Source organism: Equus przewalskii, chromosome 20, assembly GCF_037783145.1.
Source record: "Equus przewalskii isolate Varuska chromosome 20, EquPr2, whole genome shotgun sequence".
Lineage (NCBI taxonomy): Eukaryota > Metazoa > Chordata > Mammalia > Perissodactyla > Equidae > Equus > Equus przewalskii.
This window is the reverse complement of record NC_091850.1, coordinates 43,779,485-43,795,462: the sequence shown is the minus strand read 5'-3', so window position 1 is coordinate 43,795,462 and position 15,978 is coordinate 43,779,485. Positions and strand designations below refer to the sequence as shown.

At 42.2% G+C, this 15,978-nt stretch overlaps 1 protein-coding gene across 4 annotated transcripts in view; it reads right to left on the bottom strand.

Annotated features, from left to right (window-relative positions):
- Window positions 1–15,978, bottom strand: part of RETREG1 (reticulophagy regulator 1) — a 125,167-nt gene that overhangs the window by 59,758 nt on the left and 49,431 nt on the right. The gene's annotated exons all lie outside the window — the stretch shown is intronic.

Here is a 15,978-nt window from a genome sequence, read left to right as displayed (position 1 = left end):
ATGTAGACAGAGGTCTGACCTGGAGCCTGTCTTAACCAAGACGCCCTGTCTCTCAGCACAACCTCTGACCCGAGACACCGTGCACGCTGCCAGCGAGGTCACGGCCCTCACCTTAGAACTGAAAAGGAAGCCAAGCACTTCAAAGTAAAACCGAGAATTATTTGTAAGAATCTGTTTCAGACCCATCTTGTATCCCAAGATTTTTCAGAGGCGACTGAAATCATCTCTTCAGACATAAAGCTTGAATAGCACTGTAAGAGCCTCAAAGAGCTCTGCTTTAGAGACCGTTTCCCTGGGAAGGCTCCGAGCATTGCGTCTCCACTCGGCCAGGGACATCCATAAAGGGGGACACCCGAGGCAGGGGAGGGCCTGACTCCATGGTCTGTGAGATGAGCCCAGAGGATATAAACAAGCTATTTTGCTCCTGCGCTCACGTGCTTTGACCCGAAGCCAGCGGGGAGAGTCCTCAGAATTGAGTGACTAATCAGATGATGGGCTGTGAAACACACCCCCGAATGTCATCAGAGTCCAGGCATTCGCACCCGGAATCCAGAAATAAGCTGTCACCAAAGGGACGTGTGCCCTCTGGAAATAATTTCCAGAACATGTTTCGTAATCTAGGGCTGGGACTCAGCGAGCCAGACAGGAAAGGTCAAAAGCCCAGCCCCTCGTCCTGAGGTGCCCAGCCTCATCTCTTCCTGCCTGCTGGGTCCCCACACAAACGGCCCCATTTGCTGCCCCAACCCTGTGCCCTCAAGTCCCTTCCCAACAACCACCAGGAAAGCCAGCTGTCCTGGTACCCGTGTCCTGCTGTGTCACTTCACTATCAATGAAGGCAGATCTCATCGCTTCCTTGACCTGCCTTGAACATGTTTTGAGTAACTGTCAAAATTTAATGAGTATTTTATTCACCAGACATTTAGATGTCAAGTAATTACTGGTACCAGATTCTCCACTTATCAAATATGCCTGAATTAAATGACGTGTTTTAAAATAACTTTTCTTTTTACAGCAACGTTTCTCAGAGCAGAAAATGTGAAGAATTCTGCCCAAGGGAAGTGCATATTCAAATAATTTTTTAATGTAAAACTTGAGATTATTTTATTTATATTCTTGACTGCTTTTTGGTTAGGACAAAGGATTTGGCTGCTGCTAAGAATACAGACATTCAGGGGCTGGTCCCATGGCGTAGTGGTTAAGTTCGTGCACTCCACTTGAGCGGCCTGGGGGGTTCAGGGGTTCATATCCTGGGCACAGACCTACACACCACTCCTCAAGCTATGCTGTGGCAGTGTCCCACATACAAAATAGAGGAAGACTGGCACAGACATTAGCTCAGGGACAATCTTCCTCACTACAAAAAAAAAAAAAAGAAAAGAAATACAGACATTCAGTGAGTAGATTTACAAAAATTAGTTCTTTGGAAACCCTTTTTGATGGGAATCTAGGGATCCAAAGTGAACAACTTTCTCAGTCCAACCTGGATCCCCCAACTAAATATTACCAACTTAGTAAGTTTTATTTTCTATGGCAGGGATCTCTACCCTATTGATGCATTTCCAGCACTTATAAATTTCTTAAGAGCAAATCAATGACCTCATTATACTTGTTTACTACGCAGAGTCATTTGTGAAGTCAATAACTGATAAAACTTCAGAGGACAAAGTTTACTTGCCTAATGGGTGGAGAACCAACGAGGCTTGACTCTGAGCTCAGGATTCATGTCTCTGTCACAGAGAAACTGTCGTCTTCTGCCCATACAGGTCAGGGTTAAAAATGGATTCATTTCTACCATGGATTCAGTTGTTAGGGAGAGGATCGTAACAATTGAGACCCTGAAACCCTCTGATTCTGCTCCCTTGAAGAGATTCACACACATACCAGTGAATGATTCACTTCATCACTGTAGGAAAATCAAACCTGGGAAAGATTTAGGCTTGTTAATGAGTAATTTGGAACTAACTGATGATGATATAGAGGGGAAAGGAAGGAGAGCGACAGCGGTGTGCCTGTTCCAGACAAGCTTGGGTCTGGGCACTCCATCCATCAGCTGACTCATGCTCCAGAACCAAACAGAAACGACCAGACCACATACAGAGGGGATACCAAGGGACTCCGAAGACATTTTTCACGGTTGGCTAATACGTCCTGTGGGTCCTTTGGGGGAGAATCAGAGAGTAGAGTAGTTGCCTGACAGGGATGATTCAGAACAACTAAAGGAGGAAAAAGCATCAATTCAGTCAAGTGACAAGTCAGCCAAGTATTTATTATGTGGCATCTCTGTGCTTGCAAGATTTCCAGGACAAACACAACCCTGGTCCCTGCCCTGCCCCGGAGCTTGCACGTTTGAAGACATGACTAATAATCACACTTCCTTTCATGTTTCACGAGCTAAAACCAACTGCCTCAACTTCACACTTGACTTTGCCCTTAGAAACACAGATGCAAAGAAGTGGTATCCAAGGTTAACACCAAAACTAATCTATGTGCCTGTGGTTGAAACAGCAACTCAAAGAAAGGTTTTAGTCTTGTTTCCTAAGAAAAACTACTCAGGGAGGCCACGAGATGATTATTTTATTAAAACAGAATCAGGGTATGTGTGTGCAGGAGCCACTATATTCTAAAGCTGAGGGCAGAAATGTGGAGTCTCTAAAAGGGCGACTTTATTGAGGTATAATTTACAGAGAATAAACTGTATGCATTTAAAGCATGAAATCTGCCAAGTTTGGACAGATGTTGACACCCATGAAACCACCACCACAAGCAAGATACAGACCATTTCCAACACCCACCCACCCCGGTCACACCACTTTGTGATCCAACCCAGCCCCAGGCAACTACCGTTCTGCTTTCTGGCACTCCAGATGAATAAACGTGTAAGCTGTAATGGTACGAGGGGAAAAAGAAACCCACCTGACTTCTAGCTGAAGGTTATTTGGGGTGGGGGGGGGGGGGCGGCGTCAAAACTCATGTGTATTGCATTTTGCTCATCTATATATGACAGGAGCAGGTGACAGGGTTTTTGAAAGACAGAAGATAGGTCTGGGGGTCGGGGGGACATTAGTCCTAGAGTCCCCAGAACCTGTTGTGCTCCAGCCACTCAGCCCTCTTGGGTTTTTGCTTTTATGACATGCAAACAAGAAGGCTGAAAGCCACCTCCAAGTAAACTCAGCTCGGAAGTCAGGTCTACACTTGTCATCTTTGTACTATGCCTCCCTAAGGCATCTTTTTTTAAATGGGTAATAATTTATTCTCAAAAGTCAAAGGATCTTTTAACTGTTTCAACTAAAAGAAATACATGCCGCACGACACATGAAAGGGATATCTCAGCAAAAGGAAAGGGTGTTGGAACTAATTCTAGAATTATCCATAGAAGTTTAATAAAATTCCCACTGGCTTCTAAATACAGGAGCTCCTACTTCTTTTTTATTTTTAAAGATTTTATTTTTTTCCTTTTTCTCCCCAAAGCCTCCCAGTACATAGTTGCATATTCTTCGTTGTGGGTCCTTCTAGTTGTGGTATGTGGGACGCTGCCTCAGCGTGGTTTGATGAGCAGTGCCATGTCCGTGCCCAGGATTCAAACCAACGAAACACTAGGCCGCCTGCAGTTGAGTGCACGAACTTAACTGCTTGGCCACAGGGCCAGCCCCAGCAGCTCCTACTTCTATTTGTGCTGTTATTCACATATTGGTGTTGATGTTGTGCTCACTTTGTTTTATTTTAAACCAGCTTTATTAATGTATAATTGATATACAATAAACTGCATATTTAAAGTGTATGATTTGATAACTTTTGATGTATGTATTCACCCAGGAATCCATCACCAAAATCAATACAATGAACAATCATCAGCCTTCCAAAGTGTCCTGGTGCCCTTTATGATCCATCCCTCCCTGCACCCTCCCTGCCCTTCCATGGCAAGGACGGGTCTGCTTTCTGTAACCATAGATTAGTCTGCATTCTAAAAATTTTATACAAATAGAATGATATAGTATGTACTCTCTTTTGTCTGGCTTCTTTCATTCAGCATAATTATTCTGAGATTCACTCAGGCTGTTTCATTTATCAATGCATCAATAATTCAATCCCTTTTATTGTAGAGCAGGACTTCACTGTATGGATATACCACAATTTACTTATCCACTCACCTGCTGATGGACAGTTTTTGGCTTTTACAAATAATGCTGTTATGAACATTCATGCACAAGACTTTGTGTGGACATATGCTTTCATTTCTCTTGGGTAAATCCCTAGGAGTGGAACGGATGAATCACAAGGTAGGTGTATGTTTTTCTTTTTATGAACCTGCCTGTTTTAGAAAATGGTGGTACCATCTGACATTCATTCCCACCAGCAGAATATGAGAGATCCAATTAATTGCTCCACATCCTCCTGGTCAACACTTCGTATGACCAGTCTTTTAAAGTTTTGGCCATTCATAAAGGTGTAGTGATAGCTCATTGTGGTTTTAATTTGTGTTCTAATGACTGATGATGAGCATCTTTTCACGTATTTATTTTCTTTACTGAAGTATCTGTTTTAGGAGTTCTTTATATACTCTAGCTACAAATCTTTTATCAGATATATGATTTACAAATATTTGCTCCCAATCTGTGCACTGACTTTTCATTTCCTCAATAGTGTCTGTTAAAGAGCAAAGGTTTTCTTTAATCTTGATGAAGTCCAATTTGCCAACTTTTTCTTTTATGGATCATGCCTATAGTATTGAAGTATTGTGTCCAAGAAATCTTTCCCTAACCTAACCTACCCTAAGATTTAATTCTTTTTCATGTAAGGATAAAATGTATGCCAAGAAAAAAAAATAGTTAATATGATAGAGATCAACATGTTTTTACTAAAAATATAGCCTCATTTTTGTGATGAAAACAAGCTTTAAGAGCCAGTCCTCATGGTCTAGTGGTTAAGATTTGGCCCTCACTGCCACGGCCCAGGTTCATTTCTCAGTTGTGAAACCACACTACCCGCCTGTCAGTTGTCATACTGTGGCGGCAGCTCACACAGAGAATTAAAACTAACAACTAGGATACAGAACCATGCACTGAAGCTTTGGAGAGAAGGAAAAATAAAATCTTTTAAAAAAAAAAATCTTTAAATTCTTGTTTTAAATTTCTAACTATACCTTTATTTGCCTATACACTTTAAGAAGGGATGTTGTGGAAAAGGAAATATAAGCTGTTTGATACTGGATGTAGTAGAACTCAAGGTAAACCCACTGGCTTTGGAGGGGAGACATGAATGAAATCTTCCCTCCACTGCTTTGCTCAAGTTACTTAACCAAGCTTTGTCTTTTAAATGGGGCTAATAGTTCCTTCCTCCTGGAATTGTCCTGAGGATAAATTAGGTAATGCTGAAAGCATTTAGCATAGTGCCTGGAAAATATTGTGCTAGTAGATGACAGTTATTAACAGCTCATCATCATCTTCACCATCATCCAGGACTCCCCTTTTCTTGACTGTACTCCAAGATCCCCGTCAGCTCCCTCTGATTCCTGGGGTGCCTTCAAGATGCTTCTGTTCCTGGTAACTTTCCAGCTCCTGGTTCCTTGCATTTCTTGTTCTCAGTTTCCATGTGATGCTCCGAGTCCAAATAATAATTCCTCCTTTATTAATGCTAGATTGAGTGGTTTCTGTTGGTTGTCACCACGGAAGCTTCCTCAGAAAGACAGGTAAATTAGCTCCTCTGGACTCATGGTTCTCCCTGTCCCCTATGCCGCTCTGGGTCATTTGGAACACTGTCACTCCAGGGGCCAAGAAGGAGTGCTGGATCAGATGCACAGCTGGGTTATGACAAAATGCATGGTTCAGGTGGTGAGCAAAAACCTTTCTCCCTTAATGAGAGGATTTAAATAAGTCCACTCTTCCTGGGTCATAAAAAGCAAAGCTGAGACTCAATGACTAAAATCCCAAGGGAAAAAAAAAAAACACTAAAAAGGAAACTATTTCCTTTGGTACCTCTGTTTTTCTACTGCACAATCTCGCAATTTCATATTCTTGAGATAAATATTCAACATGTGAAAAGAGGTAAGTTGTTAGGAGCAACATGTTATCTCAAAGATGCTTTTGTAGTTTAAATGTGAGACATAATTATAACAGGTGACTGGAAAACAGAAATAAAATATGGTATTGATTCAACATACATAAAAACTAATACCAGATCTCAACTTTGAAATGTTAATCAATGGATATAAAATAAATTCGGTGGCCTTCTTTGATTATCCTCCTCTTTTCTACCTTTTTCTTACTTTGCCTTAAAATCATCATTTCAATGAGCAAAACAGAACCAATCTAAATATAACCAGGGACTTCCTCCCCTCAAGGCATGATGTACCAATGAAAACTTTTCCCGATGATGTAATACTTACTGCTATTTTTATTCTGGTGGCACAGGCTCTCTCCCTTTGAGGAGCGAGTAGCAATGGAATCTCTTTAGCATCATCTGAAAGGTGAATTGACACAGCTTCGACTACGCCCAACAATGTACAGCTCTCTGGTTATTTCAACACCTCTCTGACATTTGAGACCTTCTCCTCTTGTTCCAACATCAAGGGAAATACAATAAAGTCTAAACATAATATGAGGTTCTATGCTAGATGTCCAGTAGAGTGCCTTATACACAGCAGGTGTTTACTAAATGTGAGAAGAATGGAACCATTGACTGAAGCTCAAGACACCGACAGGGAAGGAGGCCCGAAAACTTAAGCAGGAATCCATAACAGCAGCTTTGTTAGAGCTTTGTTAGAGACCAATAGGGTGACCATGGAAACTGCCACCTCTTTCTCTATTCCCAACCAAAAAGATTGACATTTATAAAATGTTTCATCCCTTTACAAATATCATAAGAAATTCAAGCGCAGAATTTCAGAGTCAGGCCCAAGATAAAAGATACTTTATTGAGGAAAAGCATAGATGGCTAATGAACTCCTGAACAGAGAGAAGGAGAATTTGGTCTCTTTGGGATAAAAGTCACATTTTTAATACATGCTACATTCACTTTTGATCATACTCTGGCAGAGCCCAACACATGGCTGTTCTCTGTTGACCTTTGCTGAATAACCATGACCGGTACCAATCATGGGAATTTATGATCCAAAAAACAATAATGGCTGTTTCTTCAGCATTAATTTAGGTTATGGAAATTGGTAGACAATTTTGCCAAATAATATGTCTGGTTCTTCCAAGTTCCCCTTTCGCTGTATATAATGAGACCCTTCTATAAAGGCACACGACATGTTCAGTCCTATAACAGCAGGTTTTACAAAGTCCTTTAACCCTGAATATACGAATACACACAATATACCATCACAATGTCAAATTTGCCAATAATTTCATATCCTGAAATTACTACTGGGTAAAAGGGTTCTGGTTTTGAAAAAGAGAATAATAAGGTATTAAGGAAGTTCCTTAAAATTAGTGCTGAGTAAAACGAATAATTACAGTAAAAAATTCAAGAAGCAGCTCTATAAAATACTAAGGCTTAGGAAAAGGTGGTTAAAGTCACCATCTTCAAAAGCAAATGGGGAGCCTGGATTTATAAGCTTATATCTCATAAGCGAAAAAAATACATACATATACATCAAAAAATATTCTGAACGTAGAATAAAAATCAATATAACTATATAAAAAGTATTACAACCTAACAATACAAAATTAATGTCAGATTAATTGATGAGTCCCAATTCTTCACTCCCTGCAGTAGTGTTATCTGCCCACACCCTTGCCATGGCCTCATGGTGACCACACCTATTCTCCCCTTTTTGGCTTTGGACTTGGCCATGGGACTTCCTTTGGCTGACCGGGTACTAACAGGCAGAGGCTTGAAATGTGCCTGAATGGTTGGGTTTGTGCTTTGTGTTCCTCCAGTTCTGTCCATGAGAACAATATGCAATGGACAGTCTCTGGTCCAATGAGGCTGAAAGACTGAGGAGCAGGCCTGGATGCACCCAAAACTTGGATCTATGTCCAGCCCAAACCAGATGAACCCCAGCTGACCCACAGACACACAAGCCAGAAATAAACGCTGACTGCAGGCCATTGAGACTGTTATGCTTGTTTGTTACGCAGCAATACATGACCATGGTAAATCCTTAGGCAATACAGAGAAAAGAATGGCAAATTAGGGAATTATCAATCCTGCAATCATTACCAAGCCTGTTTCTGTTTGGTTTCACATGAACTGCTGATTAAGAAAGATTTTAAAAGATCTTGATAACACAGTATTACAGCCTTTTTGACCAAAAATAGTTCACACAGATCCACTTGTATATTTTGTTGGATTCTTTCCTCCTATAACACGAATGAGGAGCCAGGATCTATCAGACTTCAGGGCTTGGGGAGGGGATGGTGATTGGGATTGGTTAATGGCTCTGCCCTTGATACTGTCTTGATGTTAGGTGGCCCTGCCACATGATCCACACTTCCCCCTCAGCCCCTATGGCAAACCCAGACTCATGTTAGTGGCTATAAAGTTTATCTTCCAAAGGCGTCAGAACATGAATGAGCAAAGGTAGCACGTGACTGAAAGTGGCTTAGTCCCCTGTGGTCCACACCGAAGTATCTACAACTTCCCTTGAAATAACTCCTGTAATTCAGGAGTCCCAGAGCTCAACAGTAACAGGCAGGGAAGAGCGACCAAAAAGAATACAGAAGGGAATGTTTCTTCTTTGTATCGAAGTGGGTCATGAGATGCCAAAACTATTTAACCAAAAGGAACTAGCAAATAATCCCTTCTACAGGAATTTGAGGGCTGGACAGATTATCTTTATGATTTTGTTTCATTAAGATCTTTGGCAGGGGCCAGCCCTGTGGCCGAGTGGTTAAGTTCGCATGCTCTGCTTCAGCAGCCCAGGGTTTCTCAGGTTCAGATCCTGGGCACAGACATGGCACCGCTCATCAAGCCACACTGAGGTGGCATCCTACATGCCACAACTAGAAGGACCCACACTAAAAACATACAACTATGTAACAGAGGGCTTGGGGGAGAAAAAGGAAAAAAAATAAAATCTTCAAAAAAAAAAAAAGATCTTTTTCAGAGGCTTGAGTTACCTGTAGTTCCATCCTACTCTCTCATTCTGCTTTCTTAGGAATTCAGTCAAGCAATTAATTCCCTCTACTCACCCTCCTTATTAAATTCAGAAGGGCAAAATGGGGGAGATGGGCAGGAAGAGAATCTCAGGCCAAGAGATCATGTAAAGTCTAGGTGATGAGCAGGGACGATGTCACTGATGCCATGTCAGAGTCTCCAGCCTGGTCACAGCAGCCTCCTCAATTTCTCCCTGGCCTCCCTTTGTTTCTCGAAATCACTTGCTTAGCAGAAAATAGTTTTATTTCTATTCTAGAATCAGTTGGCAGTATCAAGAGGAAAAGCTTTCTCTAGGATTTTAGCTAACTACATTCCTTCTATTGATTAAATCAACCCTACATTCTAACCAGCAGGAGAGAATTCATTTATTATAAGCCGTGTATTCTTTCACTGGCGAAGGACTCTCAGGCTTTGAACAAGGAACAAAGACAAACTTATAAGTCCATCTCTAACTTTCCATGTGCTGTACACAAAGAGGACACAGTGGTTCTTCAAACCGGGATCACTGTCCCTTCCATTACGCGAGCAGAAACAGTCCGACTCAATCGCCCAGGTATTCAGTGAATAACACACGTACAAGCAAGACTGTGGAGAAGGGCAGTCTTTTCTACTCCAGTTTAACGAGGTCCTAGATTGGGATAACCATGTTTTAACCCCAAATCAGTTTCAGATCGATTGTTCGATTTAAAAATAAAGTTTCTTTTCCATTTGAAAATTCTCTCAAAGACTGAGTTTCCACTATATATTCCACGCATGGTACATGCATTAAAAGCCCTTTATAGGAAGATGATTTCATCCCAACTTAACCCCAGGGGAAAAAAAAGGATTTAAATGTGCAATTTATTCAAAATAAACATCCATTTCTGACTTGAGGATATTTAGCTTGAAAAGCTTTGGAATTCAGACAGTTTTCTTTCCAAGGCAGATGATTCCTGAGTCATGATTGAAAATATCATCACTCATTTTAATAAAGATAACAACTGACCAAAAATAATTAAGGCACACATCAAGAAAAAGATCTTAAAAAAAATGTGTTTTCAGTGGAAGTAAAAATACTCTTCAAACTCTAAAGCTTGCAGTTCAAGAGAAATGAAGACAGAGCACTTCTCGTGCTTCAAATGACATTCGATGGCTCTGAAAGTTATAGTTTAAAAATACTCTCTAAGAATACAAGCCAAATGACTGCAGGATTATAAGTTCTCTCTCCCAGTTGTTCAGGTATTAAAAACAGGCACGAGTAAGAATAGCCTTCAAAAAAAACTAATAAACAGCACATGAGTAATGCATTCTACCCCAATAAGGCTACCACATCATGTGCCTTTCCCTCCTTTTCCCAAATATCCCTATATAATAATGTTGTCCCCCTCATTTCCCTCCTTCCTGCATAGTCCCTCCTCTTTGGAAAAATAAAAACAAAAAGAGAACAGGACTAAAATGACAAGTGAAGGGCACATTCTTGGGTTCTTCCTTTAGATGCAAGACTCTCGCTGCTGGAGGTGCGAGACTCAACTTCCCCGGGTGGCCTGCTGGCACTCGCCACATTATTCGATGCTATCTTCAATTTTCCAGCAGAGATTTATGGATGATGAGCAAAGCTAATCACCTGCCCAGATCCACCTCTCCTCCAGACAGAATCCTGCCCCCTAGTGACAGTCCAGACTCTCCCTGCAAGTTCTCCCCAGCAGCCAGGCAGCATGTGCAAGGCAGAGTCTACCGGACAGAAGCAGCCCGGCCCAGCCGCATACCTCTTCTCCTTCACCGATCCGGTCACATCTCTCGATTCTAACAACAAAACCAAACAAAACAAAAGCACGCTGCTCACTCAAAAGATGGAAACAACCGAAATGTCCATCAGTTGATGACTAGATAAGCAAAGTATCATTTATCCAAATAATGGACCAAATTCAGCCATGAAAAGGAATGGAGTACTAACAGATGCTGCCACCTGGTTGAACCCTGAAAACATTCTGCTAAGCGAAAGAAGCCAAACACAATGATGCCACATGCTGCCTGGTTCCATTTATATGAAATATCCAGAAGAGGGCAAATCCAGAGAGACAGAAAGCAGATTAGTGTTTGCCAGGAACCCGAGGGAAGCAGGAATGGGAAGCGACTGCTTAATGGTTATGGGGTTTCCTTTGGGGATGATGAAAATGTTCAGGAACTAGACAGTGGTGATGGCTGCACAACACTGTGAATGTACTAAATGTCCCTCATGGTAAATTTTACTACAATAAAAAGAAATTAACAGGGGTGGACTAGTGGCACAGCAGTTAAGTTCGCACGCTCCACTTCAGCAGTCTGGGGTTTGCCGGTTTGGATCCCGGGCACAGACCTAGATTGTCAAATCATGCTGTGGCAACATCCCACATATAAAGTAGAGGAAGATGGGCACAGATGTTAGCTCAGGGCTAATCTTCCTCAAAAAAAAAAAAATTAACAAGAACAAAAAACAAGCTGCTGCTTTTCCTAGTCACTGCTTAATTTCTCTCCCTTCACGCACCACCAGTATATTCCAGCATGTGGTCCACACCACCTACCCTCCATTTTCTGAACCCTCATCTCATCCTTAAGTCCCTGAAATTGGTTTTTCACTCCAAAAGACCTCCTCTTCCTCCTCCACACACATAAACAAAAAGCATGGAGAACTCTTTATAAAGGTCTCCACAAACATTTTTACATAACCCAGTGACCTTCCTCAGTTCTCTCAGAACACAGTTCACAGCTCCTCCTTGAAACACTCTTTGCCCCTGGCTTCTAAGCTCGGCATCCCCATGTTTCCCCTTTCAAGCTCTCTTATTCCTACTTGCCTAGCGGGAACATTCTCACATTCTGGGCTCTCTGTCCTTTCCCTGTGCTTTGTCAGCTTGCTCACTCTGCCCAGCATCACTCTAACCTTCCTTATTTCAGGATGCAGTTCTCCCACAAATCGAGGTCAAACTGCATTTCTTCAGCGGATGAAGATGTGGATTGGCAAATCTACTCTCAACATCTTCAAACAAAGCTGGTTTCCCACATCATAAGGAACACTATATTAGTTTCCTATTGCTGCTGCAACAAATCACCACTTTAGTGGCTTAAAACCACACCGATTGGGGCCGGCCCGGTGGCACAGTTGTTAAGTGCACGCTTTCTGCTTCAGCGGCACAGAGTTTGCCGGTTCCGAGCCCAGGTGTGGACATGGCACCGCTTGGCACGCCATGCTGTGGTAGGCATCCCACATATAAAGTGGAGGAAGATGGGCATGGATGTTAGCTCAGGGCCAGTCTTCCTCAGCAAAAAGAGGAGGATTGGCGGCAGACATTAGCTCAGGGCTAATCTTCCTCAAAAGAAAAAATAAATAAACAAAAAAACCCACACAGATTTATCGTCTTATATTTCTGGTAATGAGAGTCTAAAACAGGTCTGCCAGGCTGCATTCCTTCTAGAGGCTCCACTGGGGAATCTGTTTCCTTGCCTCTTCCACCTTCTACAGGCTGCCTGCATTCCTTGACTCGTGGTCCCATGCTGCATCTTCATCCATCTTCAAAGCCAGGAGTATAGCATCTTCTCTCCTCTCTGACTGCTTGCCACCCTCTTATAAAGACCCTTGTGATTATACTGACCTACCTAGGTAATTCAGGATCATCTCCTCATCTTAACAACTTAGTCACATCTGCAAAATTTCTTTTGCTGTGTAAAGAACATAGTCACAGGTCCTGCATATTAGAAAGTGGACACCTTTGGTGGTGGTGTGGGGAGGGGACTATTCAGTCTAGCACAAACACTCCAAGGTCCCCAGGACATACATGGGCAGCCATTTCTTTTGTACGCTCTTCTAAGAGGCAGGGACCTTTGCCCTCAAGATTTCACAGATCAATTCATGCCAACAACTCACCAAGAAGTCCTCTCTCCACATAACTGCAAATTATGCGATTTTCTGGGATTCACCATTCAAGCTTATTGAGAGCTCTGTGGGGGGAAAACTCCATGTGTTTCCATTCATTTCCAAGAGAGGAGAAAGTACTGAGTCAGGAACCAGTGAGGGAAGGAGCCCCTTGGGAGAGCGCAGAACAAAGAACATTCAGAAGACTTCATAGGACAGTGGACAGAAACAAGCAGGAGAACAGTGACGCACCGCAAGTACCACACAGTTCTCGGAGCCTCGCAGGACATCAGCTTGTTGCTGAACTAAATAGCACAGGCATCATTCACTGGTTTGTGCCATTTGTATGTGAACTTCCTCCCCACCCAGTCTATCTTATTCGCATCCTTCCACCGCTTCTCTAAGACCTTGTGCATGTTTTCACTCCTGCCACCACATTAAAATATACGGGTATCCGTGCATAAATGGGTACAGATAAGAGAAGAAAATCCAATTAAAGGTGACATCTGTAACGGGAACGATACTCATGTTTTTTCCCTGCCGAAACATGCGGGTACTAACAACACTGGGAGCCACGTCATTCTTAGCTCTCCACAGGCTCATGTACCATCTCTCACACGCCCTCTAGTGGTGGCCAGCACTCAACAGCACCAAGTGTGCAAGGAAATAGTTCTACAACAGGCGTCAGAACCCAAGTACTGACACAGATTCACACAAGCTTTCAAAGATGCAGTATTATGGCTTAAGAAACAATTCACTTTATGCATTGGGATTCACCTTTTTTCTTTTTGTGATCTTTGGTACTGCCATATAGTAAACTCAGAAGCTCACAGAAGCAGTGGACAGTCTGCTAGAAAATGCTCCAAAGTCCAGCGAAAATAGAGCATATAAATAAACTGTGGTATATTCACATGATGGAATCCTATACAGAAACAAATAATGAAAGGACCACACCTATACACAGCAACATGCATTAATCTTTTTGACAAATGTTTAGTGTTAAGACATTAATTCTAGAAGACCCCATAAACATGGTACCATTTTTATAGACCTCAAAAACAGAAACTGTATTTAGCAATACACGTATACCAAATTTAAACATATATGTACATTTATACATATATACACGCACACACACATAAATGTATGTATTTTAAAAAACAAAGGGCACAAAATTCAGGGCTGTTCCTGCCGCTGCTGTGGGGAGGCAGCAGGTGGGGCTGGGGAGACGCAACAGCATCAGTCCTGATTGGGGGAAAGGTCCGTGTGCCTTCATCTTATCCTAATGTCTTACAACTTATGTGCATGTAACATATATTCTTCAATATATCAAATGTGATCATTGTATAATTAAGAAATATGTGTAATAGGTAGACTGATAGATTGATAGCTGGACAAACAGACAGACTGGCTGGCCGACAGAATCCAGGGGTGGGTTGTTCTGAAGAGAACATGATGTATTCTCAGATTCATCCTGTTTGAATCGTCCAAAGCCTCTGCTTAGAGGCATAAAGGTAGAGAGAGAAACCTTACTCTGAGTGCTACAGAGTTTCCATGTTTCATGTCAATAAAACCTTCTTGGAGTCAACCCCCATCATGAGAATATGCACCTAGGCCCCTTTCCCTCTACCTGGAGCTCAGCTTTGAGCTTGTCACTGAGCCAGAAGGAAGAGTTTAATGAGAACTCTTATCCCACCCCTCGGACACCACCTAACCTTGGAAATTCATAATTTTTCTTCACCTCAATTCTATGAGAATTAGTGTCATGCGACACTTGGGCTGGTCGGGCTGTAACGCCTCTGACTTATTTCTGAGGCTTGATCCCCTGCTTTGAGCCCAGTTTCCTCTCTGGACTTCGGCCCTGACCTCTGTTTCCAATGACCAGGCCGTGCTAGTCTCTCTCCTCGTTGCTGCAGCCCCATCTCTGGAGCCCTTCCGCACTCAGGTGAACTAACTCCTGGAACGGGGCTGCCCGCTGGGCTCCGTGTGCCGCCCCCACATCCACAGGCACAGGCTCACCCTGCCTGTGGGGACACTCCCCTTCCACTGAATATCTTTGGTCTCCCCTCGTGATAAAGGCTATGCATGTCATTATAGAAATGCAATAAAGGGAAACAAAATCAAGAAGACAAAACCATCTGTATCCCCTTCACAGAGAAATACCACATTTATGTACCAACATATAATTGTAACGTACTATCTGTTATACCTCACTGCAGTTACTTTAAATCTACAATTTTTTTTTTACAATTCACAATAAAGGGTGAACTTTCATATGTCTAAGCATTCTTTTAAAACATGACCTTAATTGGCTACATAATATTCTACTTATTCCAGCTACTACGGCTGTATTAAAAACAAAACAAAACAAAACAACTTCTAGTAAAAAGCAACAATCACCCTCAAACACAGCCCTGCCTCAGGGCCTTGGCACCTGCTGCTCCCTCTGCATAGCTTCTAGCTATCCAGATGTGATTCATGACCTCACCACCTTCAAGTCTTTGCTCAAAAAATCTTCTTCAGTCAGGTCTTTCCTGTGCACCTGTTATAACCAGATCCTTCCTGCCCACTCCCCCACTCCTGGATCCCCTCTCCTGCTTAACTTTCCCCTAAACACAGTTCACCATCTTACATTATGCATTGTAGTAATTTACGGATTTTCTGGCTCACTCACTGAATGTGAACTCCACAAAGACATGGTGGTTTACTGTTGCTCTTTTTCCTTCCACACATGCCCAGAAGGTCTGGCAATAAAGGGACTCAGTATTTGTTGGAAGAATGGATGAATGAACAAACACGTGTATATAACATAATTTTATGAAAAGACAAAGAAAATAAACCAAAAGTGGAAAGTGAGTTTAATTTCTGGGTATGAGGGATTTTGGGTTTTTTCTTTCTAATAAGTTTCCTATATTTTCAAATTTCTAAATTAGCACGTATTACTTTTTTGTGGGGGGGGTGAGGAAGATTGGCTCTGAGCTAATATCTGTTGCCAATCTTCCTCTTTTTGTTTG